Source organism: Mustela lutreola, chromosome 4 (assembly GCF_030435805.1).
Source record: "Mustela lutreola isolate mMusLut2 chromosome 4, mMusLut2.pri, whole genome shotgun sequence".
Lineage (NCBI taxonomy): Eukaryota > Metazoa > Chordata > Mammalia > Carnivora > Mustelidae > Mustela > Mustela lutreola.
This window is the reverse complement of record NC_081293.1, coordinates 198,469,546-198,495,605: the sequence shown is the minus strand read 5'-3', so window position 1 is coordinate 198,495,605 and position 26,060 is coordinate 198,469,546. Positions and strand designations below refer to the sequence as shown.

At 47.8% G+C, this 26,060-nt stretch overlaps 1 long non-coding RNA gene across 2 annotated transcripts in view; it reads right to left on the bottom strand.

Annotated features, from left to right (window-relative positions):
* Positions 1-26,060, bottom strand: part of LOC131829973 (uncharacterized) — a 233,990-nt gene that overhangs the window by 33,313 nt on the left and 174,617 nt on the right. The window contains exon 4 of one of the 2 annotated variants that reach the window (XR_009353047.1): positions 18,009-18,650. The exons of the other annotated variant lie outside the window; for it this stretch is intronic. This is a non-coding gene — a long non-coding RNA (uncharacterized LOC131829973). Of the gene's footprint in view, positions 1-18,008; positions 18,651-26,060 lie in introns of those variants that run through there. 2 annotated transcript variants of the gene reach the window in all.

The window sequence follows — 26,060 nt, the reverse complement described above, 5'->3', positions numbered from 1 at the left end:
GTCGCCCTGGGGTTTTTCTAAGCACCCAGACAGACCTCCAGAGACTCCCTCCGCCTCCACTCGCCAGGAACCCTGGCCCCGCTGTGGTCTCAGGAGGACTGCGTGGCTGCGGGTGCCAGGAGGGGTGGGCTCGCTCCGAGCCGCCATCTGGGGACCGCATGGAGTCACCCTGGGAAGAGGTGGCTGGTCTCACATCAAGGTCCCGAGGGAAAAAGTCAAAGCTCCCCTCTTTGTCCTTGCTGGGTAAGCGTCCTCACTGCCGGTTATGGGATGTGAGATGCTACACGGGCACCGGGGCGATGCACGGACACACTAGACACTGTGGCAGTGACCCCGGCCCCGTCTGGATAGGCTCCAGCAGCCCGGGAGAGGTCTCGGGGCCAGAAGGCCCACCTGGCTGCTGAACGCGCCGTGTGCTTCCGCTGCCCATCCTCTCCCATTTCCGAAGGCCGCCTGGGGGGAGCTCAGTTGGAACTCCGTCAACTAAACCTTCCTCCCAAGGAGGGAAGGAGAGAAGCGTGCTCTCCGCCACGCGAGGACACCGTGAGTGGCGGCCAAGCGGGCAGCAGGTCCTCGCCAGGCACCGAGGCTGCCGGCCCCCGGATCCCAGACCTGTGTGGTCTCAGAACGGTGAAGACTCAATTGATGTCCGCAGGTCATGGTACTCCGTTACCCGCCAGCTTATCACCGGAGCCCTGCCCCCTCCGCACGGAAGAGTGTGTAGTCTGTCCCCCACCTTGACCTGTGACCCGGGACCCGGCAAACGCAGCCTGAACCTCGCTACCTGTGGGGCCGAGTGTAGGCCTCTGCCCTGTGCAGGAAGCCAGTGGCCCTGCTCTCCCAGGGGCCCTGGCTGTCCTGCTCGGCACGGTGTCCTAACACCCGCAGCAGCCCCGAATCTGAATGTGGTCTCGGTAACTGACAGATACAGAATGGAAACAGACGTCGTCAGAGCATGGCAGAAAGGGGGCTGTGCAGAGATCGGGGTGTGCCCCCGGGGGGACGAAAGGGGGCATCTGATGGGGGGCATGTGGGGGTTCTAGGAAGGACACAGGATGGCAAGGGTGGAGTCCATGGTGGGGACTGTGGGGTTGGCTTCGAGGGACGGGTCCTGAGTGACATCAGGACACCCAGGACCCCCACTGCTCAGGAGCTCGTTATTTGTACGGACCTTGGGCAAGTAAATCACAGCTCACTTCAGAGGTCTCCAGTCACTAAAATTCTGCAAGCCTAAAAGTTCTAAAATATTTTTCAAAAATTATATTCCCTCCCAAGCGTATTTTATGTTTGTCTCTTTTTTAAATCTCAAATTTCATTTTAATTCTATTGTCCTTTTTTAAACCAGCCCAACTCACTGATGTGCAGTCGGGGGCACCCACTTGACTTCACGGAGTCTGTGGCCACAGGTCCACCTTGCCCTGGGTTGGAAGGTAATTCAAGGAAGGTTTCTAGAGAAGAATTATGATACGTGCGAATTTTAGAATGACCCATGGGGAGCCTTGTTTTAAAAAACATTATGCATAACACGTGTGGGAAACTCCCCTTCCATTACATAAACACTTAGAAAAGCTGGCTAAAATTTAGCAAAGAATGTAGAGCTAACGGTCTAATTTTAAAAGAAATCTGAATCCCTAGGGACCTGCAGCACAAAGAGCTGGAAGAGGGGGGCCCCCAGCTCTGGTTCTAAAACAGAGGAGGGAAAACTCCCCCCCGGGGAGGATGGGAAGGGGCTGAGTGGGATGGAGAGGGGTCCCCACAGGAAGAGAGTGGGCAAGCATCTCCCAGCATGAGAGTCACGAGGGGAACATTTCATCAGGATGGTTTAGATTCAGCAGAGCTGGTCAAATACTTAAAAACATTAAGAATCAGAACCTTTCAGCCATAGGGAAGGGAGGAATCCAGGAAGGGAAAATACTAGAATAAACCCTATGAAATGATGACTTAGAATCAAAAGAGTCTATCCGAGTTCATGGTTTTTAATATATCTACAGCAGGTAAATAGACATAGGGACGCAAGCGTGTGTGTGTACATATGTGAGCACATGTGTGTACATGTGGGTGTACCTCCTGTGTCCACAAAGCAGCCTGGAGAACTGGGCTCCCATCAGCGCTGAGCACTTGGTGCCCAGACCTCAGCCTCTCAATCTCCCCCTTCACCATAAGAAGTCACAGCTTCTGGTGGATACACCAGATTCTGGGTTTGGGGCAAAAAAGTACAAGATGACCTTCTTGAGCCAGAAACGGGACGTGGTCAAAAATGGCAGGACACATCAAAGAATGGGGATTGGCTGAAAAATGTTCCCACTGACCACGTTAGGGATGATCTGAACACAAAAGTAAACAATGCTAGTAAGGGATTAGAACTCCTTGAATCCACATGTAGTGAACAGAAGAGCCATATGAACCCCAACGTTCATAGCAGCAATGGCCACAGTCGCCAAACTGTGGAAAGAACCAAGATGCCCTTCAACATACGAATAGATAAGGAAGATGTGGTCCATATACACTACGGAGTATGATGCCTCCATCAGAAAGGACGAATACCCAACTTCTGTAGCAACATGGATGGGACTGGAAGAGATTATGCTGAGTGAAATAAGTCAAGCAGAGAGAGTCAATCATCATATGGTTTCACTTATTTGTGGAGCACGAGGAATAACACGGAGGACATGGGGAGATGGAGAGGAGAAGGGAGTTGGGGGAAATCGGAGGGGGAGACAAACCATGAGAGACTATGGACTCTGAGAAACAAACGGAGGCTTTTAGAGGGTTGGGGAGTGGGGGGGGGGGGGTGAGCCTGGTGGTGGGTAGTAAGGAGGGCACGGATTGCATGGAGCACTGGGTGTGGTGCATAAACAATGAATCTTGGAGCACTGAAAAAATAATTTTCTTTTAAAAAGAACTCCTTGAATAAAAGAGGAAACCATGATTTTCTGCTGCCATCATTAATAAACCGAAAATTTGATGAGAAAGGAGATCCTTTTACAGATTCAAATATCTCATCACAAAGTACTTCTTAATCCTAAACAGAAGAAGAGCGACATCACAGCAGAGAAACCTGGCATGTAAGTTCCACCTTACGGGACCGCAGTGGACATCCTTCATAAAGGGACAAACCAGAATTATGCATGAGCTGCTGGAGTGCAATGAAAAAAACTCACAGCACTTCTGAGGTACGATCATATTCAAGGCGTGTGTCTTTGAGTCAGAGTTAGGAAATACTGGATAAACCCAAGCTGAGGGGCATTCTGTGAAATAACTGGCCTAAAATCTTCACAAGTGCCAATGACACGAAGGTCAAGGAGAGAGGGCACCTGGGGGCTCTGTCGGTGAAGCGTTTGCCTTCCACTCAGGTCATGATCTCAGAGTCCCAGGATCAAGCCCCGCATCGGGCTCCCTGCTCAGCGGGAAGTCTGCTTCTCCCTCTGCCCCTCACCCTGCTTATACGCTCTCTCTCTTTCTCAAATAATAAGAGCCTAAAAAAAAAAAATAAATAACCCATTCAATGGGTAACCTTTAAAAAAAAAAAAGTCAAGGAAAGAATGACAGATACTTCCAAATTAAAGAAATATGACAACTTAAATAATCTGCAATTCCAAGTTGGACCCTTTCGTTATAAGGGAAATCACTGGAGCATTGAGTAAAAGCAGAATGAGGTCCCTGCTTCAGACGGTGGCAAAGCAGGACACTGCTGTGCAGACTTTCACGGCCGTATTTCGGTCCCGTAGGATGTTCTTGTTTGCAGGGAATACACTGTAAGTCTTAGATAATGACGCTGCATCCGTGCTCTCTGTGCTGGAATTGCAACTTTTCAGAAAGTGTGTGATCAAAAAAATGTTTTTAATTAAAAATTAACCTTAACCACTACAAAGAATAGGAATAAAATGTATAACTTCAAAACCAGTGGAGGGAAAACAGGAACTATAGAAATTTGATTCATTTTCGATAGGCAAAGGGTACGGGGGAGACAAATGAGCAAAAGTCAAATAAACAGGAGGCACAAAGCACGGTTGTGGGTTCAGGCCCCTATAAAGTAAACCGACACAAGATACGTAGTTGGATTAAAACTCCCACCTAAAAGATGGTTTTCATCCAGGATGACATACCTAACACCTCGCTGCGTGACGTTGCCCAGAGACATTTCTAAAATCTGAGATTGAAAATAATGTAGGAGACAGACGGGACAGACGCCACCCCAGAGAGAGTGGACAGTTCATGGCCGGAGCCAAGCCCCGTGCCGCCCACGGAGCAGGACAGCCAGATCCCCCGGAAACTCAAATGGTTTGAACGGGCATGGAACGAATGTCGCTTCAAAGGGAACAAATTAAAAGTGAAAGAATAACATGGAAAATGCAGCAAACCTAAAATAGGAGTGATTTTTATACGACGAAGCACCCCCAAAAGTGAAAATGAAGAACAGAAGTTGAACAATCAAATCGCAAGGTTGTTCTAAAGGACACACACAGAATGCGGCACCTGGAAATTCTTTCCGGGCACACGTCAAACGGTTCTAAAATCAAAAATCAATCACGTGCTGAAACACAAAGAAACAAATCTTAATAAATACGAAGGAATCAGTACTACAGAGCCACAGATCTGAATGCAGGGGAGTATCGCCCTGCCCTTCCATCCGGGACTAACAGCAGGCAGAGGAGACAGACCTTCCTGATGCCAGAGAGGTCACACCAGAGGGTCTGTCCCGCACATTCTAAAGCAGCTTTTCTTGTCTTGGTGCTAGAACAAACCCCGGGTCTCTAGAGAACCCCCCAAATCTTTCTGCTGTGAAGTCAATGTCTTTGTTATCCCAAAGCGGTCTGAAAAAACCCAGCCCAGGCTGAGAACACCGTCACACCCGACCGCTGTGTGTTCTCGAAGACTTGCCGGGGGCTGGCCCTTCTACAGACCACCAGGGTCCCTCCAGCTGCCCCTCAGATTTGGACTTATCATTTAAATTAATAAATATGTTTCTAGAAAACAGGAATAAGCTTAAGTGAAGACATTTGATTGAATGTTTTTTTCTTCACCCCCAAGTTGTGCTTTTGACACAGAAGGAAGTGATTAGAGTTTGGAACACAGGAAGAGAGGGTGTGTGTGCGTGTGTGTGATTGCGTGTGCACGTACACGCTTGCACAGAGTGTGGAACCCACACAAGCACAGAGCAGCCCGGGGCTCTGGGCACCAGGTGGGATGATGGTTTCCAGCAAATGTGAAAGAAACACAAAAATGGACACAGCGGCCCTGGAGCCAAACTTTCCCTGTGTCATAATTTCCCTAAATAAACAGAAGAGAGCTTGTCTCAGTGTTATCTTCAATTCCACGGCCCCGATCGCAAAGCAGAGCCAGAGATCCTGCAGGGTCAGCCAGGGTGGTGGTCTCCGGTGTCCACTGCACCTGGACGGTGCCTGGGACAAAGCAGGTGCTCGGAGAACCTTCAGGATCCCTTTTAAGCCCTGCCCGGCTCGCATGATACCGCTACCTGCCCAGCACGAAGGCCAGCCATTCCCTCCTCCTCACCTGGTTTTCTTTGTGGGGGTGACAGCGTCAGACACAGACACTGCCTCCAGCTCGGACTGCTCTGAACTAAAATCTCCCGTGGACCCACGGCTGAACGTTAAGACCACCATCTCTCAAAGCGCTGACGCGGTAGATTGGGAGTTAAGGGAAAAGCCGGGGGTGTGAGTTTGTGAGTTTCGGTGTGATTTCTGCACACTCTGAACTACGGAAGCCTCTAGCCGGCCACCATCTCTACCCAGATCTCTTTCGGGCCTGCAGGACAGGAGGCTTTCTTTCAAGATGCATATATCATAAACTCCTGGCAGTACGTGAACTGGCCGCTAAAATAGGCCATAAGCGGATGATGAGGAGATGACACCAATTTGCTGACACTATTTCCAGAAGAAAAACTCCTGCAGAATTGTTAATGAGACAGTGTGAATGCAGAGAAGCCTCTGATAAACGCTGCCATGCTCTCCAAAGGCCATGATTTCCCCCAAACTATCGTTCGGCACATTAAACCGAACACCGAAAGCATAGTTTCCAATTAATCTTCCAAGTACACAGAAGATAACAGTTTGATTTTTATCTGTATTGCGTTTTCAAGGTAACACAAGCACTTCATTTGCTCTTGGCTCCGGAGGGTAGATCAATATGATAAATAAATCACATTGAACAAGGACTTTATTGGTATTTTGCTGAATATTAACAGGCTCATTTGGTCCGTCTCATCCCGTGTGCAGGGAGGACTGTGCTCGTCAGGCTGGAGGACTCAGAGCCCAACTGCCCAGAGTGACGATGGGCGGGGTATGCTGAGCACTTGAGGGAAAGGGCAGCACGGATTTCCAGGGCGGACTGAAGCGCAAGCGGGACTCCCCCACTTTAGTTCTCTCATCTTTCCTTTGCTATTCACGCCCATCATTCCCAGCCTTTCAGTCTGGCAGCGCCCACACGACCATGGGGGTTGGCCGTGGCTCACTGGGGAGCACTGGGTTAGGGTAGGGGGCTACTGCTGGACAAGAACCGTCCGTGAACTCCGACCCGTCTCGCTCTTTCAGTTCCGCACTCCTCTCTAGATCAGAACAGAGAGGGATGCTGTAATAATGATCTCAACGAACATCCCTTCATCGTTTTTTGATTTTTTTTCTTCATCATTTTAAAATTCTTCTTTAAATCACAACTATTTTTTTTTTCCTTCCATGACCCTCAGCACAAGCCTGTAAGAGACAGTTCGATGGGGATTGTCTGTGCATCTCCTAGCTAAGGAAGCTGTAGCTTAGGACGTCAACAGTAAAAATCTCCAAAATCAAAAGCTTCCGCACAGCAAAGGAAACAGCCAAGAAAACAAAGAGGCAACCCACGGAATGGGAGAAGATATTTGCAAATGACAGTACAGACAAAAGGTTGATATCCAGGATCTATAAAGAACTCCTCAAACTCAACACACACAAAACAGACAATCATATCAAAAAATGGGCAAAAGATAAGAACAGACACTTCTCCAATGAAGACATACAAATGGCTATCAGACACATGAAAAAATGTTCATCACTAGCCCTCAGGGAGATTCAAATTAAAACCACATTGAGATATCACCTTACACCAGTTAGAATGGCCAAAATTAGCAAGACAGGAAACAACATGTGTTGGAGGGGATGTGGAGAAAGGGGAACCCTCTTACACTGTTGGTGGGAATGCAAGTTGGTGCAGCCTCTTTGGAGAACAGTGTGGAGATTCCTCAAGAAATTAAAAATAGGGGGCGCCTGGGTGGCTCAGTGGGTTAAGCTGCTGCCTTCGGCTCAGGTCATGATCTCAGGGTCCCAGGATCGAGTCCCACATCAGGCTCTCTGCTCAGCAGGGGGCCTGCTTCCCTTCCTCTCTCTCTGCCTGCCTCTCTGCCTACTTGTGATCTCTCTCTGTAAAATAAATAAATAAAATCTTTTTAAAAAAAAAAAAAAGAAAGAAAGAAAGAAAGAAATTAAAAATAGAGCTTCCCTATGACCCTGCAATTGCACTACGGGGTTTTTACCCCAAAGATACAGATGTAGTGAAAAGAAGGGCCATCTGTACCCCAATGTTTATAGCAGCAATGGCCATGGTCGCCAAACTGTGGAAAGAACCAAGATGCCCTTCAACGGATAAATGGATAAGGAAGATGTGGTCCATATACACGATGGAGTATTATGCCTCCATCAAAAAGGACAAATACCCAACTTTTGTAGCAACATGGACGGGACTGGAAGAGATTATGCTGAGTGAAATAAGTCAAACAGAGAGAATCAATTATCATATGGTTTCACTTATTTGTGGAGCATAACAAATAGCATGGAGGACAAGGGGAGATGGAGAGGAGAAGGGAGTTGGGGGAAACTGGAAGGGGAGATGAACCATGAGAGACTATGGACTCTGAAAAACAATCTGAGGGTTTTGAAGGGGCGGGGGGTTGGGAGGTTGGGGTACCAGGTGGTGGGTATTATAGAGGGCACGTATTGCATGGAACACTGGGTGTGGTGCAAAAATAATGAATACTGTTATGCTGAAAATAAATAAAAAATAAATTTAAAAAAATAACCTCCATATTCGGAAGGAGCACTGGATACGCTCCAGCCCGAGATGGAGACTTGCTACTCGATTCTCAGTTCCTTTGATTCCCACGATAACCCTGGGTGCTAGGTTCTGTGATGACCTTTATTTTATTTATTTTTTAAAGATTTTGTTCATTTATTTGACAGAGAGAGATCACAAGTAGGCAGAGAGGCAGGCAGAGAGAGAGAGGGAAGCAGGCTCCCCACTGAGCAGAGAGCCCGATGCGGGCTCGATCCCAGGACCCCGAGATCATGACCTGAGCCAAAGACAGAGGGTTTAATCCACTGAGCCACCCAGGTGCCCCACAGCCTTTATTTTAAAGATGGGGAAACTGAGTCCTAGACCAACAAAGCAACATGACGGAAGTCACATCACGAGCCCCTGAGCCAGGATTTATACAAAGCACTCTGTTCCAAAGACTGGGCTCCTGACCACTGCTATCCTGCCTCTCAATTTAAGTGGCCGCCACCAAAGGCGCATCAAGCTGGGCCTCCAGACGCAGAGTCCAGGTGTTTTCTCACCAAATTCTATCTCACTGCTCTACAAACAAAACCCTCAGAGGCAAAAAAAAAAAAAAAAAAAAGAAAGAAAGAAAAAGAAAAAATCAAAGGGAGTAGCTAAGATATCTGTGAGTAGGCAGTGCGGAGGAGATGCACAGAGGGCACTGAATTTATTCTGTCATTTTTTTCCCAGTAAGGCTCCCGAGGACTGGTCCCGCTGAGCTGCGTCCGTGCCCCGTGGCAGAGGTCCGGGCACTTGACAGCATTTTCCCACCTGCACGCAGTCTGGAGGGGGGCCGTGCTGCCCCCTCTCTGCCAGCCCAGGCTGCCCCACAAAATGCCCACTCTGTTTGCTGAATGAGTTGGTGAGGGCTGGGGGAGGAGGGAATTGTAAAGCTCCTGAAATGTTTAAATCTCTACACCTAGATCTTCCATGTATCTTGCCACAGTATTCTTACTCATTGTCTATAAAGGCATCTCTCAATCCAGAAAACAACTCTCAGTTTATTTGCCACATTTTCTAAACATTCAACCATATTTCAGTATGGAGATGGATTGTGGGACTAATAACTAATGTGCCAGTAAATGTGTGTAGTTAGTGTTTCTGCTACATAGAACTTTGAATTTCTGAGGTGTTGTAATTACATATTATATAAACCTGGTGTTAAAATTTGAATTCACCTTATCATCCAGGCAACAGAGACACACCATCATGTGACAGGGACACAAACTTGGGTCAGGAAGTCTGGCCCCCTGTGTCCAGTGGAGTCATCGGGGACAAGCCACTTGGGAACTTTTAAGCCTCAATTATGTCATCTGTAAAATGGAAACAATTAAACAAACCAGGGAAAAGTTTCACTGAACTTTAAAACTTAAAGCACGAGAAATCTGGCTCTTAATAATTACTGAGATGCCTAAATTACAACCATAACCACTATTTCTGCTTCTGTACCTTCGCTTGCTAACCCAGGAGGAGATGGAAAATTACCAGCAAACTTTCTAAAGGCCCTCTGTAACCACACAACCCCTGCCCAGAATCGAACCTCGCAGAGTGGCCGCTCCCAGACCCCCGCCCGGCTCTGGGCCAAGAGATAACAGCCATCTGGCACCAGAGAAATCCCCACCCAGAATTGACATGACAAAGTGACTGCCCCGGACCCCCCACCCAGCTTTGGGTACGGGAGATAATAACCATCTGGCACCCCGCGGCTTGACAGGGAGACCCCGGCCAATCCTGAGGGGGTACGTGCCCTAGCAGCGCCAACTAAGCAGTTTAAAGAATGACAGCCCTGTGACCTAACCAACAATCTATTCTCAGCTTTTTCCCCGCTCTGTAGCGCACCAGTCATATTATAGAGTTGCTGTTTGATTTTCCCACACTATGTAGTGATTTGTTACGAGATACTATGATGTATGCTAAGTCCCTGCCTCCCCAAAATAGAGTATAAAAAGTGCTGTGATCCTGAGCTCAGGACCTCTTAGCGTCACCGGCAACGAGTGCGCGGGGGTCCGGGTTCGAACTCGTAATAACGACCCTTGCTGTTTGGCTTTGACTCTGGACTCTGGTGGTCGTCTTTGGGGGGGTCTTGGAATCTGGGCACAACATTACTACCCCCAAAAAAAAGAAAAAAAAAGCATATTTGACTATTTTGGTGAGCTAGGCTGGATAACCACAATAATTTCTCCATCCACCATTGCCGGCTACCCTCTGTCACGGCTTTCAGAACTTGATGACCGAAGTCTAGAAAAATCTAGGAAAATCAGTGCTAGAGTTGGGTTGTGTCTCCTGAAAAGCAGCATGGGTAGCAGGTTCATGCTGTTTAGGGAGGCCTGGACCTTGCCTCAGCTCTGTTCCCATTTATCTGGAGTAAAGTCACTGCTCTTCATGTCCAGGCTTGAGATTTATTTACTCCTAAGTGCAATCCTATGAGATCGCTTGTCAGCAAGTCACCTCACCTCCCCCAAGCTGCCCAAGGAGAAAATGCCTCCCCTTATCACTGGGGGCGGGGGATGCAAAATAATAGGAAAGTGCTTTCAAAAGAGTGATTATTCAGAAAAGTTTGAAGGGCCTGTCCTGGCAGGCCCAGCAGGGCTGCAGGTGGGAATGGAGCCTTCCAGAAGGAGCTCTGACGGACCAGTGGAAGCATGTCTCTCCACATGGCAGCACCCACAGGCCAGACTTAAAGGTCTCCCAAAGGACTCATCTCCCCACTTGCCCTGAGGATGGTCAAGGCACCTGATTTGGAACATTCTAATTGTATGAAGGCATGGAGTTCCCAAGAATTGATAATTTATTAATAGCTTCTTACTTAATAGTATTATTTTCATCCCTTTATCATCTCGTAGACAGGGACCCTGGGAAAATGGGATAGAAGTAGGTGTTTTCCCAGGGAGAAGAGGAAAGAAGAGTTCTGAGACACGGCAGTGACATGGAGGGGCCATCTGGTGAAGGACCCCAGGGTAGGGAAGTGCACTGAGCCCCAAGGAGGGAAGGAGAACCCTGTGCAGAGCTGGAGATGCTCAAGAAGTTGGCTGGGGTGTGCCTGAATTTTGTTAGAGATGGTTCTTGCCAGACAGAAGGGACTGAGATCAAGATCTCTACCTGGATGAGCCCTTCAGGGTCCAATTCCCATTCCCCGGGCTCCCACAGGTCTTCTCAGACACCGCTGGTCCTGAATCACCGGTGGTGATCTGTACGTTCAGTCTTGCCTCCATCTGGATGGTCCAGTAATGGAAATGCAGCTGATGTGTGTTTGTTTTCTGGACCACACCCCGTCCCCAGTGCTGTGAGATCCGGCCTGCAGGACATGACCAGAAGTCCAGTGACTGTGAGCTCGCACAGCCCAATCAGACTTCCTCTCGCCAGAAACTAAAACAGATGGGTCAGTGCCATCTAGCTAACCAGCAAGTCTCCTTTAGTCTGCCATCTAAAGTTCACTGATGGATGTCTTACCTTTTCATTTATTTTCCCACTTGGCCTTAAAAAGACAGAGGGAAAGAGAAAGACAGAGGGAGGGAATGAGAGAGTGCATGTATGTTAATGTCCCATTTTCACAAAGCTGCCCTAATATGTCAGGGGAAGGAGAGCCAATGTCTACTGGAGGAACACAGAAAAACAAGATTTATTGACCCATAACTGCATTCCTATTGTATCATTTACCCAATATGTTTGTCTTGTTGAACTGTAACACATCCAGGGAGTAAAAACCCACAGGATATATAGCAAAGTGCCAGGCATGACAATTGAATTAAGTAAGCATAATTTACCAGTTCTAATAAAATCACTTTTATCTGTGTGTGAGTATTAATGTGTTCTGACATGCTCCTAATTTCTATTTTGTTATTTATGAAATAGAAACCTGAAATTCACTAAATCATCATGAGCAATTCCTTTAAAAATCTGTTCCATTTGCTGGACACACATTATTTTTACTTAAGAATTGCACTGGGTTTCAGTGATTCAAAGTTTACAATAAGGAGTAAACAAATCAGATTGACTACCTAGTGACATGAATGAAGGGGTCCTCACCAAATTATTACTCCGCTATTGCTGCCCCATGGTGCCTAGAATTCCACCATCTGTGTTACTCATAACAGGGAGGTCCTTCTACCAACCTGGGTCTTTTTTTTTTTTTAAAGATTATTTATTTATTTATTTGACAGAGAGAGATGACAAGTAGGCAGAGAGGCAGGCAGAGAGAGGGGAGGAAGCAGGCTCCCTGCTGAGCAGAGAGCCCGATGCGGGGCTCAATCCCAGGACCCTGGGATCATGACCTGAGCCAAAGGCAGTGGCTTAACTCACTGAGCCACCCAGGCGCCCCACCAACCTGGGTCTTCATCAAAACCAGAACACTGAGCTTTAGGGAATTTGAGGAAAGTTTCTTTTTTGCTGAGGAAGAGGTTTCCAAAGCCCAGAAGGCAAGGACTTTTGTAGGGTCAAGGGACACAGCAAGACTCCACAGAGAGAAATAAATACCCTGGAATTCCCAGAGTGGGATAAAAACCCTGAGCCCCACTTCCCCACTTCTGATCTCTTTCAAGGGCTTTTCAGGTGATTTGAACTTTAAGTTTGACAGAGGAAATTCATTGTCATTTGTAATCCTGTGTCCTTCTAAGGAGGGGCAATCCCCAAGGGCACAGTTTAACTACTGAGAGCCACGTTAATGAGGTTGGTTTCCTCAACCAAAGTTTAATCTCCTTTAGGGCAGACTCTTTGTGTAGTCCCAAGAGTGTCTTCTGTGCCAAGTTTTACCTCAATAAATATTGGCTAGTTGATTACAGGGTGAAAAACGAGTCTCATTGGAAGTGACCAAAAAAATTATAAACTATTTTATATATATTATATATATATATTATTATATATTATTATATTATATATTATATATAGTATTATATATATTATTATAAACTATTTAATAACATGGCGGCAGTTTTTGCTGTGCTGAAGGGAGAGCTTAAGAGATTTAACGTGAATTTCTTAATTTAGTTTAATAAAGAGACACAGCATTCCCTTTGTGGTCTCAGCTTGAGTATTGACTGGTGTTTGAGCATTATCATGAGTATTTTTTATACCCCCTTTTCCAGAAGGAACAAAAACAGCTCTCAGTCTATCCCCTGGTCTACCGATCACCGATTAGAGGATTCTGAATAAGGAAGGAGCAAACCTGCTTCTGAAAACGGATTTAAAGCCTCTGGTCTTGAAAGACCCCTCCCTTAGTAGACAGATAGGATAACTAACCGCTTGTTTGCTTTTCTGTGAACCGCTGGCTTTTAGGCGTAAATTAGGTTATTAATTGCTTATTAATTGCTCTTTTGCCCTTCTGTAACTGCTTGGCTTATAGAAATAATAGAAGACGCCATGATGGCACTCCTACCTTCCCCCTTCTTGTTCCCCCTCCCTGCCTCTCTCCTCCCGCGCGTGGGCCCTCAGAACCAATCAGCTTGTTCCCCCTTCCCGCCTCTCTCTTCGCGCGCGCGCGCGCGCGCGCGCGCGCGGGTCCCCAAAGCCAATCAGCAAACTCCACTAAGGCCTTTTTCAAAAGTTCTAACTGTCAACCAATCAGTTGCGCCCCACCCAAAACTTGTTTGTACCTGTCTATAAAAACCCGGCACCACCCCAGCTGGGTGTGCTCAGCTAGCAGGAGCTGCTGACCACCCGCAGGCGCGCGCTGACCACCCGCAGGCGCCTGCGTAACAATAAAGAGCCTCTTGCTGATTGCATCCAGTGGCAGTGTTGGATTCTTGGGTAAGGGGATCCGCGGGTCTTTCAGTCTGAGCAGATGAGATTTTACTACAATCTTCAACACAAGGTGGTATGCCCGAGTTTTTGCGTCCGAGAGACCACCAAGGAGCCAAGCACCGATGCAATCACACGAGGGTTTATATGACGAGCTGAAGCCTGGGCCCAAGTATACCCGACACAGCGGAGTAGGGACTTGGACCCCAAGCCAGATTATAGTCAGAGTTTTTAAAGGCAGTGTAGGGGTGGACTCGACTGTGGGTGAGGACAAAGAGGGTGTTCAGAAGGGCTCTCAGGGTAAAGAAGACTGTCAGGATATTGAAGGCCTGGTTACTAACAAGCCAAGGCCATTTTCCCCTGTAATGAGGCACTAGCATGAAGACAATTGGGAGTTTCCTGGTGGAATGTCACATTCTTGTTATCAAGCGTCCTTGTTAGTGAGATTTGGGTTTAGAAGAAATTTAACTTTATTTAGGGCTTGAGGAACTGAGTTATTTGCCTCTGGAAATTGTGCTATTGTTAGATAGCTTCTTTGTTTGTAGATCTCTAGGACATTTGTAAACCAAGGGAGACTCCTGTTTTGCAGGACTGTGATCTCTGCAAGTTAACTATTTGTTTTCCTTTTAGGGCAGTTAGAGGTGGCTGAGGAATGTCACACACACTGCCAAGGGGAGGGGAGCGGGAGGAGAGGGGGTGCAAGGTGCCAGCTTTTGCTTTGCCAAGATGGCTGTACTTATGTCAGGGCTAGACTCGAGGGGAGTACAGCCCTGTTTCTCTTGGCCTCCACAAAGGAATTCAGCCAAACCCTGAAAAATAAAGTTTTTATAATCAGATTTGCTCCATAAAAATACTAGAAAGACCAGTTCTGGGAAGTAAATAAAAGTTGGAATTTAGCAAAATAAAGGAGATTGACCAGTGACTCTGAAAATAGTCCAGAAGCCCCAAACTTAAGCATCCAGCCCCGATGACCTCCCAAGTCCGTGGCTGGCTCTCAGTGCCCCTCTTCTGCTTTCTGCATGGTTTCTCCTAGCTACACAAAGAGAGTTTCTGCTAATTATTTCAGCTCAATCATCATTTTTTCCCATAGAGCAAGAAAATTTTCCACTCTCTCTTGCAATTTTATGCCACTTTCTTTTCTTCTTCGACTGATGGAGTAGACAGAACTTGAGCTGATTTATTTCCATCTCCTCGGGATATTCAGGATATAAAGCAAGCCCATTAAACAGCAGACATGTGGCAGCTGCGTTAGGAAAGCAACGGAAAGTTTCCATTAAATGTCTAGATAGAATCATCGCAAGTTAGAGGTACAAGGATCCTTAGAAACCTCCTCATTAAACCATGCACCAGCAGCATAAAACAGAGTAATTCAAAGCATTAAAAAGTCCCTGCCAATGTCCTTCTTCTCTCGTCCATTTTACAGCTTCATCTTCCGGCGCTGGCCCTGAGGTCACCGTCCTGCTGGGATCCAGGCTCCTGCTTCCAGGCTAGGTCCCAGTTTTTCAGAGTTTTGCAAAACTTGGGACCTTGGTATCGACCTTCACTCTTAGAACCATCCAGACCCATAATACATCCCCATGTATGTCCATGGGCTTCAGAGCAGGGAGATCTTGTCAGGGAAGCATCCTGAATTCCCTCAGCCCACGGAGAAGACACCAGGCCGTGTGATCATTTCTCCCTTAGCTCTTCCGTCTCTCTCTTGCTTTAGTATTAATTCCAGCAGGGCTGTCGCATCTCCATCAGTGTATCCTCTTTTCATCCTTCGTTATAGAAAACCAAGAGGTACGGAAGTCCCAGTGTGGCTGGACGCCAGCCTGGGACAGGCACTCTGGGGGCCCTCAGCATGACCAGAGGCTGGAGAAGCAGCCTGCAAACACGTTCTCCCAGAAGTATTAAGGAGATCCCTAGTGAAGAACTCACTTGGGCCGAAAGTGAAAATTCTCAAGCTGAGTTCCCAATGAGCGTGATGAGGGAGCACGAGGCTGGCTGAAGACAAAGTAAAAGCTGGCGCCTTGCACCCCCTCACCCCCCTCTCCATTCCTCTCCCTCAGTCCTATGTGTAGCATCCCTCAGGCAGCCCTGACTGCCTTGAACAATAAGCAAATAGTTAACTTGCAGAGCTCACAATCCTGCTAGACAGGAGTCTCCCTTGGCTTACAAATGTCCTAAATCTCACTAACAAAGACGACTGATAGCAGGATTGTGACACCCCACCAAAAAGTCTCCCAACTATCTTAATGTTAATGGCTGGTCTAAAGACAACATTGATCCAGCCACAAGGGCAAGGCCTCCGGCAGGCCTCGACATCCTGGCACCTTGTAGGCCCTCTTTAGCATATGAAACTCCGCTGAAACCTCTCTTCGCCTCACCTTCCCCCAACCGCAGGGTACACAACCTGCCATCCCTCACAGTCCTGAGCAGCAGCTCTTCCTGCCCATGCTTTAATAAACCACCATTGTGCACCAAAGATGTCTCAAGAATTCTTTCTTGGTCATCAGCTCCAGACCTCAGCCCACCGAACCTCACCTAGGTTCTAGAACTTCATCAAGCGGGCATTGCCCAAGACTGAGAAAGAAGAACCCAACTATAATGCAATGTCTCTCTCTGCAGCCTTGACTGGCATCAACACATCCTTGGCCTGGATGGCCACCACAAATCTCCGAGTAAGAATGGAAGGGACAGGATGTCTGCAGAATTGGTTCCAGCAGCTCTGGCAACGGCAAGGGCTGTCAGTGTAGACACGAGCCCTCTGACATCTGACATTGGCAGCAGCTCCAATGAGTGCTGATGGCACAGATGCTGGTGTGGCAGTGGGAGGTAGGACCCCAGTGGGTCAGAAAGGGACAGTGGGTAATGTCCACTGACAGCCAGGGAAACCACCTTGTAAACACGTGAGAATTCCAAGGACAGCTAATGGATTCTTTCTTTTTTTCCCAGCTAATGGATTCTTGTAATGCTTCCTAGACAGGTAAAATGTGCCTCTTTGGAGATGTTTCCTCTCCCCCTGCCTTTTTTTCCTCCCCCCCCCCCTTTTTTTTTGTCCCCATATAATTTTTTTTCAGCTAGAGAAGGCTCTCTTTAAAACAAAAAATTTATGTATTTAAGTAATCTCTACACCCAACGTGGGGCTCGAACTCACGACCCCAAGATCAAGATTCGTACACTTTTTTGACTGAGCCAGCCAGGTGCCCCAAGAAGGCTTTTGAATCATTTCTAAACTAAAGTTACTGTTGTTGTTCATTAAGACCAATCGTGTATCGTCAGTGTGCTGGCCCCCAAACTCTACCTTTTTTATATTATGTCCATCGCTTAATTAATTTTGATTTAATTCTAAAGGTTGTATTAGCTACACTGAAGCAGCATAACACACCACTATAAAATACAAAGTTGCTTAAAACTTCTGCATTTTTTACTGGTGAGGCTACTGGACACGCGGAGCACCCTGCTGGAGGCTGGGGGTGAGCTGGTGTCGGCTCCAGGCCCTTCCTTCTGTTGCATTGTGTCTATGTTCTCTTTGGACCACAGCCTTCGGGGGCATGTTCTTGTCACGATGGATCCCAGGGAACATGAGACCAAGCCCACCGCTCACGCACAGCAAGTTCATTACAAGTCCCCTGACCCACGCTAGTGTCCACGCCCACGTTGTTTACAGGGCAAGAAATACGCCCTCTGCACTCTGGCACACGGGGAGACCACGCGCCAGAGGGAAGGAGTCAAGAAATGAGAACAAGGAATCTACCACAAAAGATTTAATTATCAGTTACTACTTCAGTAGAAGCAGGAACATCTTTTTCATTAACCTTTTTATGAAAGCACTGTTTGCTAGCTTAGCCATTCATTATGGTAACTGGCCCGGCACAGACACAGCTCCAGGAATGCCCGTTGGATACACGCAGACATCAGAGGGAATGCTGTCACTGATTTTATTTCCTCCAATGTTTCATTTTTTTCCCTATTTGGTTTCCTCATTTTGAAAATGCCCTGCTGCATTTTCCAACTTCAGCCTAACTTTGGTCATACTCCCTTGGGGACAGAGTAGTTCACTGACAAATATTATTCCCACCCGACACCCGAGTCCATCCAAGGTCAGATTCCAATTGAGCACGCTCCTGGTGTAATGCCGAGTGCGTTGTATGCCCACCTTAAAAGACCACCAGAGACGCAAGTCAAAGCCAAACAGCAAGGGTCGTTTATTACGAGTTCGAACCCGGACCAACGTGCACTTGTTGCCGGTGATGCTGAGAGGTCCCAAGCAGAGTAAATGCAGGGTTTTTATAAGCAGGTACAGACAAGTTTTGGGAGGAGTACAAACAAGTTTAAAAAATCATACCTGGTGTTGGTTGATTGGTGTTGGGAGCCTGCAAGGGCATCAAGCAAGCATTCGAACAGAAGCGAAAGTAGCTAGTTAGCCCACCGTTGAGCAAGCACTTTTACAGAAGCAGAAGTAGCCGGTTGATAACACTTTCGGGCGTAAACAAGTTTCGGGTGGAGTGAGGTTTGTCCAGGCCTTTCACTGGTTTTCAAATCCTGCTTTTCAAATCTTGCTTTTTGAAAGGGTAATACCCTCTTACTTTTTAATGCGAGGACAGGTCTTACAAAAGGCTTCATTTGTCTTCGCTGACTCTCGGGTCTCATCTTGTAGAAACCAAGCCCCGTGGGCGAACGTTACTACGCAGCTCAGGAGCAGGGGTGCTGTGAATGTGTGGAGGACCAACAAGCCCAGTCACGGCCCTCTAGCTCCGGGCATTCGTCACCTTCTCCACTGGGGAAAGACAGGAGTAACCAGGAGGCCGAGTGTCTGTAAAGCGAGGTCACGGAACCCCTCCTCACAGAGGCTGTGGAATGAGGAAAAGAGAACAGATCTAGCAAATCCATATCCGCTGTTTGTCTAAATGGCTTATTATACCCAAATTCTACGTCTGTAGGACCCTTGCAGTCTCCACTTCTTGACAGATAGCATCACGCCATGAGAGTTTGCGTTTGCTCATCAGCCCAGAGATGACTGCTTCTGACTTCTCTGTGTGCAGAGAAGAACTAATGTGATTAGCCCGAAAGCCGGATCTGCCACCACCGCTGCCGGAAAGGGACGTTGCTAATCTTTTGCCATCAGCTGTATCTGTTGTTTCTGAAAAAAATGCCCAGCAGCGCAGGCAACGTTGCGAGAAGTCTCGGCCCCTAGTACAACCCAACACAATTCAGCAGGGAGTTTTCTGAATTTTTTATTTCCTTACTCATTTTCCCGATATCTATCATTCATCTAATCTGGAATCCTACAAAGCTAAAGAAAGGGGGTGAGGACGGATGGAGACAGGGGAGCAGCAGAAGAGAAGACTTAGATCCAAGTTGGCAATAAAGGAGACAAAACTGGCAGGGCCCAACCTTTGTGGGATCCGTGAAGCCACTGATGGCTGGGCCGCGTTCTCACACCTCCCCTTTCTGGAGCCGCGTTCTCACACCTCCCCTTTCTGGAGCCACGTTCTCACACCTCCTCGCGACGAGGCGCTGCGCACTCCCGCCCGGAGGGCTGTGGACAGGCTCAACAGCCGTGTTTCTGGAGTCACGTCTCCTCGTCTGGCAGCTGCGGACGGGCTCTTCCTGTCCCTGGAGGATGGCCCATGGCCCCGAACAGCAGGCCTCACCACCCACTCGTTTGGTGTCGGAGAAGAAGCATTTCCTGCGAGAGGATCTTCTAGCTGGCATTTCCCGATGGTGCGGGAATTGTGAAGTGTGACTTCAACCATCCCACTGGGAAGTTATGAACTGCTTGTGGCCTAACAAACAGTGATTATGACCTCTGAAGCCTCTCACTGGCATCTAAGGGGAACATGAGTCCACGAAACATCAGCAAGGGCGAAGGGGAGAAGGAGAGACGCGGCGAGGGACACTAGCAGCTCCGGAGGGACATGGCGAGGGACACTAGCAGCTCCACAGGGACTGGATCTCTGGGGCTGCAAACATGTGTCCAAGAAGGACCAAAAGTCTCATTCTCTGCAGTTAAAGCAGCATCAGGGGTGAGCCCTGGTCCTTCTGGAACAGTGTGAGATACGACTCAGCTTCAGCCTCTCGGCCAGATTCCCCCGAGCCATCAGAACGGCCGCGGGCTTCGCCGTCTGCCCAGAGCCACGCTATCCACGTTCAGGACGTGGCGGAGCAAATGTGTCCGATTCCAGAGTCTTGATGCGGGGAGAGGGGAGGGGAAATCGGGCACCGCGTCATCTTCATCTCTGCCTTTGTCCTGTCATTTCTCTGGTCTCAGAACAAAACACTTCTTTTGATTCCTGCTTTACCACTTATTTCTTGCAAGATGAAGCAAGCAGGTTCCCTCTGCTCCCTACTGCCCAGTACCAGGGCACATGCACCTCTCCAATCCCCACCGTATTAAACACTCATGTCCTCAAGACCCAAAGAAATAGTCGATGTTGCAACAATCACACTATTACACATACACGATGAGAACTCAAACCCTACACAGACGTTACAGTAAAGGACCAGCATCTTCTGCCTTTGCTCCCACCTCCTCGCTCAGCGTGTTCCAAAGCTGATTGCTCTGACAGTTTCCACTCGGCATGATAGAGGTCACCCCCGGACCACCTCATCTTTATAATGCTGCTTGGGAATGGGGACCCTGTGTGCCGTGGACCGCGTGTACGAGAGCACGGGAATGTACGCACAGTAGCTCACCGTCCCAATGGCGACCCTGGGAGGCAGCCCCACGCTGAGTGGCTGGAGGGAGTCTGGAACACAAGGAGTCTCCCTCTCTAGCCCCTCAAGGGTGTGTTTGTCACATATTTCTGATTCATGCATTTTTAAAAAAAAATTTTTTTTAAGATTTTATTTATTTATTTGACAGACAGAGATCACAAGCAGGCAGAGAGGCAGGCAGAGAGAGGAGGAAGCAGGCTCCCTGTTGAGCAGAAAGCCCGATGCGGGGCTCAATCCCAGGACCCTGAGATCATGACCTGAGCCGAAGGCAGAGGCTTTAACCCACTGAACCATCCAGGCGCCCCTGATTCATGCATTTTAAGCAACGCCTGCCACCTCCCTAGCGGGATGGCAGCTTGCGGTCTTCCCTTCTACTCTTCCTTCCCCGGGGCCCTTCTCCCAACGTCATCTCTGCCTCCCTCCTGCGACTGATTACTCTGGAACATACTTCTGAGTCCCCCAACTTGGTCATCTCTGGACTATCCATTCCATGAAATAAGGAATCTGATGCCTCTACGGTTTCTTCCAGCTCCTTCCTTCACTTCACTTCCCAATGCCACACAGAAACATAATTCCAATTATAAAGATCAATAACTGGAAATACGGGACAATACCTAAACGTTGTCTTCCGTTCTGCCTTTGGAAATTGTATAAAACATAAAAATCAAAACGGCACTCCTTCCCACCCTGATGGTACGAAGACGACCGCACGACCGCACAGGGTCAGCCCTTGAACAACAGCCACCGCACACACAGTCGAAAATCCAAGTATAACTCCTGACCCCCAAAACCTTATCTACTCATAGCCCAGTGGTGACAGAAGTCCCACCAATAACATGAACAGCCAATTAACACCTGTCTTGTAAGTTACGTGCATTATATATATATATATATATATTATATATACACGACATTTTTACAATAAAGGAAGCTAGAGAAAAGCAAATGTCATTAAGAAAACCAGAAGGAGGGGCGCCTGGGTGGCTCAGTGGGTTAAAGCCTCTGCCTTCGGCTCAGGTCATGATCCCAGGGTCCTGGGATCGAGACCCCGCATCAGGCTCTCTGCTTAGCGGGAAGCCTGCTTCCTCCTCTCTCTCTGCCTGCCTCTCTGCCTACTTGTGATCTCTCTCAAATAAATAAAATCTGAAAAAAAAAAAAAAGAAAACCAGAAGGAAGAGAAAATATATTCCCAGTACCGTATTGCGTTTACTGAACCAAATCCGCATGTAAGTGAACCCACGTGGTTCCAGCCCACCAGGCCACTCCAGGGCCAGCCGCCCTGCAGAGAGTGGGGGTCGGCCACACCATCAGAACGGGGCCACCCAAAATAAACTGTTACAAGGATCTCCCATAAGCGAATTGTCTTTCCTTCCACTTGGACCTGCCGAGACTCTGGCCACATTTAAGTTTGCTTCAAATGCGCGGGGATAACTTCCTGTGAAAGCTATTCCAGTTTTCCTGGAGATTTTAGGTAAAAACAAAGTCCTGACATGACTTGTCTGTAAGATCCGCAATTTCTTCACCTCCTTCCTTGCTTCGGTCTTTAAACTTTCCCCGCAGAGCTGGAAGAACTGGCCCCGAGCCCGAGTCTGCGGGAGCCACGGCTCTTGCAATCACGCGCGTGCTGCGGGACCACAGTCTTGGTCATTTTTTGTGGCGAAAGAGCACGTGAGAAAAACTGCTCCGAGATTTTACATGACTGGAAAGGCCTTCATTCTACCTTATCACTGACTATTTTGACTGGCAACGACTTCCAGGTTTTAAGTCTTTTCCCTCTGGCTCAGCAGCACTGGTCTCCTTCCCGCACACCCCCCCCCCCCCCGCCCCCGCCGCCCACAAGAGGCTTCACACCCACATCATCCTTCTTCTTTGTAGAAAAGCTGTTTGCTCTTGCTTCCATACTCCCTGAGGTTTTCAGAGCTTCTCCATGCCTGATTCCTCACATGTTAATGAGGATGTGTCCAGCTACTGGATTCTTCTCCGCTCCTGTCGCTTACTGTTTATGGACCCTTTCAACTCAAGTGTCCATCTCTCTGCAACTCGGGGACATTTTCTTCTGCCATTTCTCACTTCCTCCCTCTTTCTTGAACTCCCCTTTTATAATCAATCCCATAAACCGATCTTCTGGCAGCCACTTCTCTGCCGCACATCCCATCTCATGGCCTTTCCGCTCGGCGCTCCAGAAGACTGTCACTGCGTCTCTCTCCCCCCGTGCACTGGATTGCCTACTCCAGCAATCATATTCTCCCACACAAGAACTTCACCTTTGTTCAGTGCATGCTCTTTGTACTGATGCAGTATTTCTTCGACATAAATTCAGGCACCGGAACACATTAAGAACATTTCTCTCAATAGCGTTCTCAAAGAGTCCCATTTCTTCCACAGTTAAATATCCTCTCTGAGTGAACTAAGCATCCCCAGAGAAACCAAGGTGAGCAAGTGTACAGCAACCCGTGGTTACCCACTCACATGCATTAACAAATGACCGGTAACCGCCAAGAGTCCCAACCTGCTGCTGCTTTCTGCCTTAACGAGAGAGCGGCCACGAGCTTGTGTGTGGGACATGAGGTGGGTTACACCGCAGGCTTAGCAGGCTCCACTCCAGGGCACCAACAGGCCAGCCTTACTTTCAATGGCACAAGGAGACTTCGCACTGGGACCCAACACCCATTCCAGGAACGTCAGAGACGCAACACCACAAGGACACTCTGTGTCTCCAGGGACTTGTGACTGGTTTGCCCTGGGTCTTGGCAGGTTCAGGGCAGGCCAGCGGCCCAGCTGGTCTGCAGGCAAGAGGTCAACTCTTCAGTGTGACTTGTGTCCCCTCCCACTCGTCTATGCACACCTGTGGATCCCATGCTTGTGCCTTGCCTGGATGCCCTCCATGTCCATAATTTCTCCTCAGCTCATTCACAGTGAAGCTTCCCCTGCTTTGTTGACCTGCCAGCCTCTCCCCGTCTCTCAGGAAATCCCCCAAATCTAACCAACTTCAATGAAAAACACTAAAGAATATTTCTGTCTTCAAGAATTTCTGACCCCCCAAAATGTAAATGTATCTTAGAATCACAACCACTTGTGGCCTTGTCCCTGTTGGCGTCTTAGTGAAGGCCTGAGTGGTAATGAATGGGATACAGGACCCAACCCCCTCTAGAGGGTGCACAGGGAGAGGGAAAGAAAGACAGCCGTGTCTGAAGAAAAAGAAAGTCAAAGGAACTCTAAGACCAGATTCATTACAGAGAAGTAGAAAAGGGCATTGGTTTGGAGCAAGCTGCAATTTAAACAGAAATCCACATCATAGAACCACCCCTATGACACCTGCTTTTTAGATCTGTCATCTACAAAATGGATAGGACATGAGAATAAAATGACATTACTGATGCCAGATGTTTCTAAAGGTAAGAATAACTATATTTGCAGGTGTTTCAGCATGTCCGTTTTGTTAAGTATGTCCCTTGAACTAGAACTATAGTTTCTGTCTCATTGGGGTAGTACAGAGAATGTCACTTAGATAAAATCTAAGTCCTTTCAGAAGCTTTAGATTAAGTTTAAAATTCGGGGTTAACCATACGGCTTAAACAGATGAGCTCCTCTGTGCTACAGTCCACATTCTTTAAGAGAAGAATTGTCTTGCATATGGTAAGACTTAATTAAAATCACTGCCCTCGAGATCTCACGGCATTTGGAAGAAAAGGCAAGCAGAAACGAACGGATGTGTGGAAAGGACTTTTTTCTTCTGGATTTCTGTTTCTTTTTCTCTAGTAGGCTGAGATTCAAATCTTTGCTGCAGAAACTCACTTTGAATCCAGTACTTGGTTTGTTTCTACGGGCCCCTCTCTACTGCTTACTCTTTAATTTGGATTTTTGATTGCTTTGTGTAAAGATTTAAGGTTGTTCCTCATTTTGAAATTTGAAAGTATCTTTTTTCCTTCTCTTGATTATGTCATATTACACTTTTCATTAAACAGAAATCCATGACTCTTACATGGTGTCCATAAAAGTAACCTAATCTCAGGAACCTTTCTTCTGCTTAGGTCTCCTGACACAATTTTTCTCGAAAGTTCTCCTCGGGGCACCTGGGTGGCTCAGTGGGTTAAAGCCTCTTTGGCTTAGGTCATGATCCCAGGGTCCTGGGATGGAGCCGCAATTCGGGCTTCTTGCTAAGTGGGGAGTCTGCTTCCCCCCGCCGCCTGCCTTTCTGCCTACTTGTGATCTCTCTGTCTGTCAAATAAATAAATAAAATCTTTAAAAAAAAAAAAGAAAAAGTTCTCCTTTAACAGTTAACTCTAATATAAAGGTTAAACTATTTTCTGTATTTATTTTGAAGCCTCCTGGCTATTTTATTGGTGGTGAGTTGCTGACTCCACCCAGCGTCACTTCTCAAGCACCTCCTACAGGTGAGACGCGGTGCTGGGAATTCGCAACATTAGTGCTCATCCTCACCCCAGATTCAGTAGGGGTAACAACCGACCCTCGCTTCACAGATGAAGACAGTGCTTCGAAGAGGTTAAGGAACTCGCCTGGGATCCTACAGCTACCAAAGGCAGAGCCAGGCTTCAAGTCCACGTGCGTCTGCCTGGAGGCTCCTGGCTCCTGCTCCATGTTGGAGGGAGTTGCCTCAGATCCTTCTTAAATCACTCATGCAGACTCCCACCCTCCCCTGGCTTCTCTCTTATTAGACCCACTTGCGCCTGGGTGGTTCAGTCAGTTAAATGCCTGCCTTCAATTCAGGTCGTGATCTCAAGGTCCTGGGATCAAGTCCCACATCCGGCTCCTTGCTCAGCAGGCAGCCTGTTTCTCCTTCCACTTGTTGCTCCCCCTGCTATGCTCTCTCTGATAAATAAATAAGTAAAATCTTAAAAAGAAAAAATAGTGTTCTCCCTTATTCCAGTAAGTCTAATAAATTGCATTTTGCTTATTCAACACATACTATGGTGGTCTTTTTCAGAAACTGACAGTAGATAATCCTGGAGATTTTGCCACGATCCAACCAAGACCTTCGTGCTGCAACAGTTCTACAATCTCTCTTCCGAACAATCTCTACTCTGAGGCTCCCAAAGCTGCACACACAGGGGTCTGGGCTCTGACTTCTCTCGGTCAAGCTCCCAAATGCCAAGTGTGCTTCATCTCCCCGGGGAGGAGTAGCTCTTTTTCGGCATTCTTTCCTCATCTGATCCAATCTGAAAACTCTTACCTTTGGTAGACACGGGTCTTCTTGTTCTGCTCCTCCGTTTTCTCTCTGTTGTCGCTTTGTCTTGAGTCCGTAAGAGGAAAGTCACCGGGAAGAAAATCGGCATGACTGTGGCTGGCTCCAAGGCTGGTGAGTCTTACAGAGAAACTCTGACAGGTGTTGGGTCACTTACACTGGTCTACACTCACCAAGGCTGGTGAGTCTTACAGAGAAACTCTGACAGGTGTTGGGTCACTTACACTGGTCTACACTCACCAAGGCTGGTGAGTCTTACAGAGAAACTCTGACAGGTCCTTTGGGTCACTTACACTGGTCTATATTCGGAAGAAGTGCTGGTCCTTCCTTGTGTTACCTT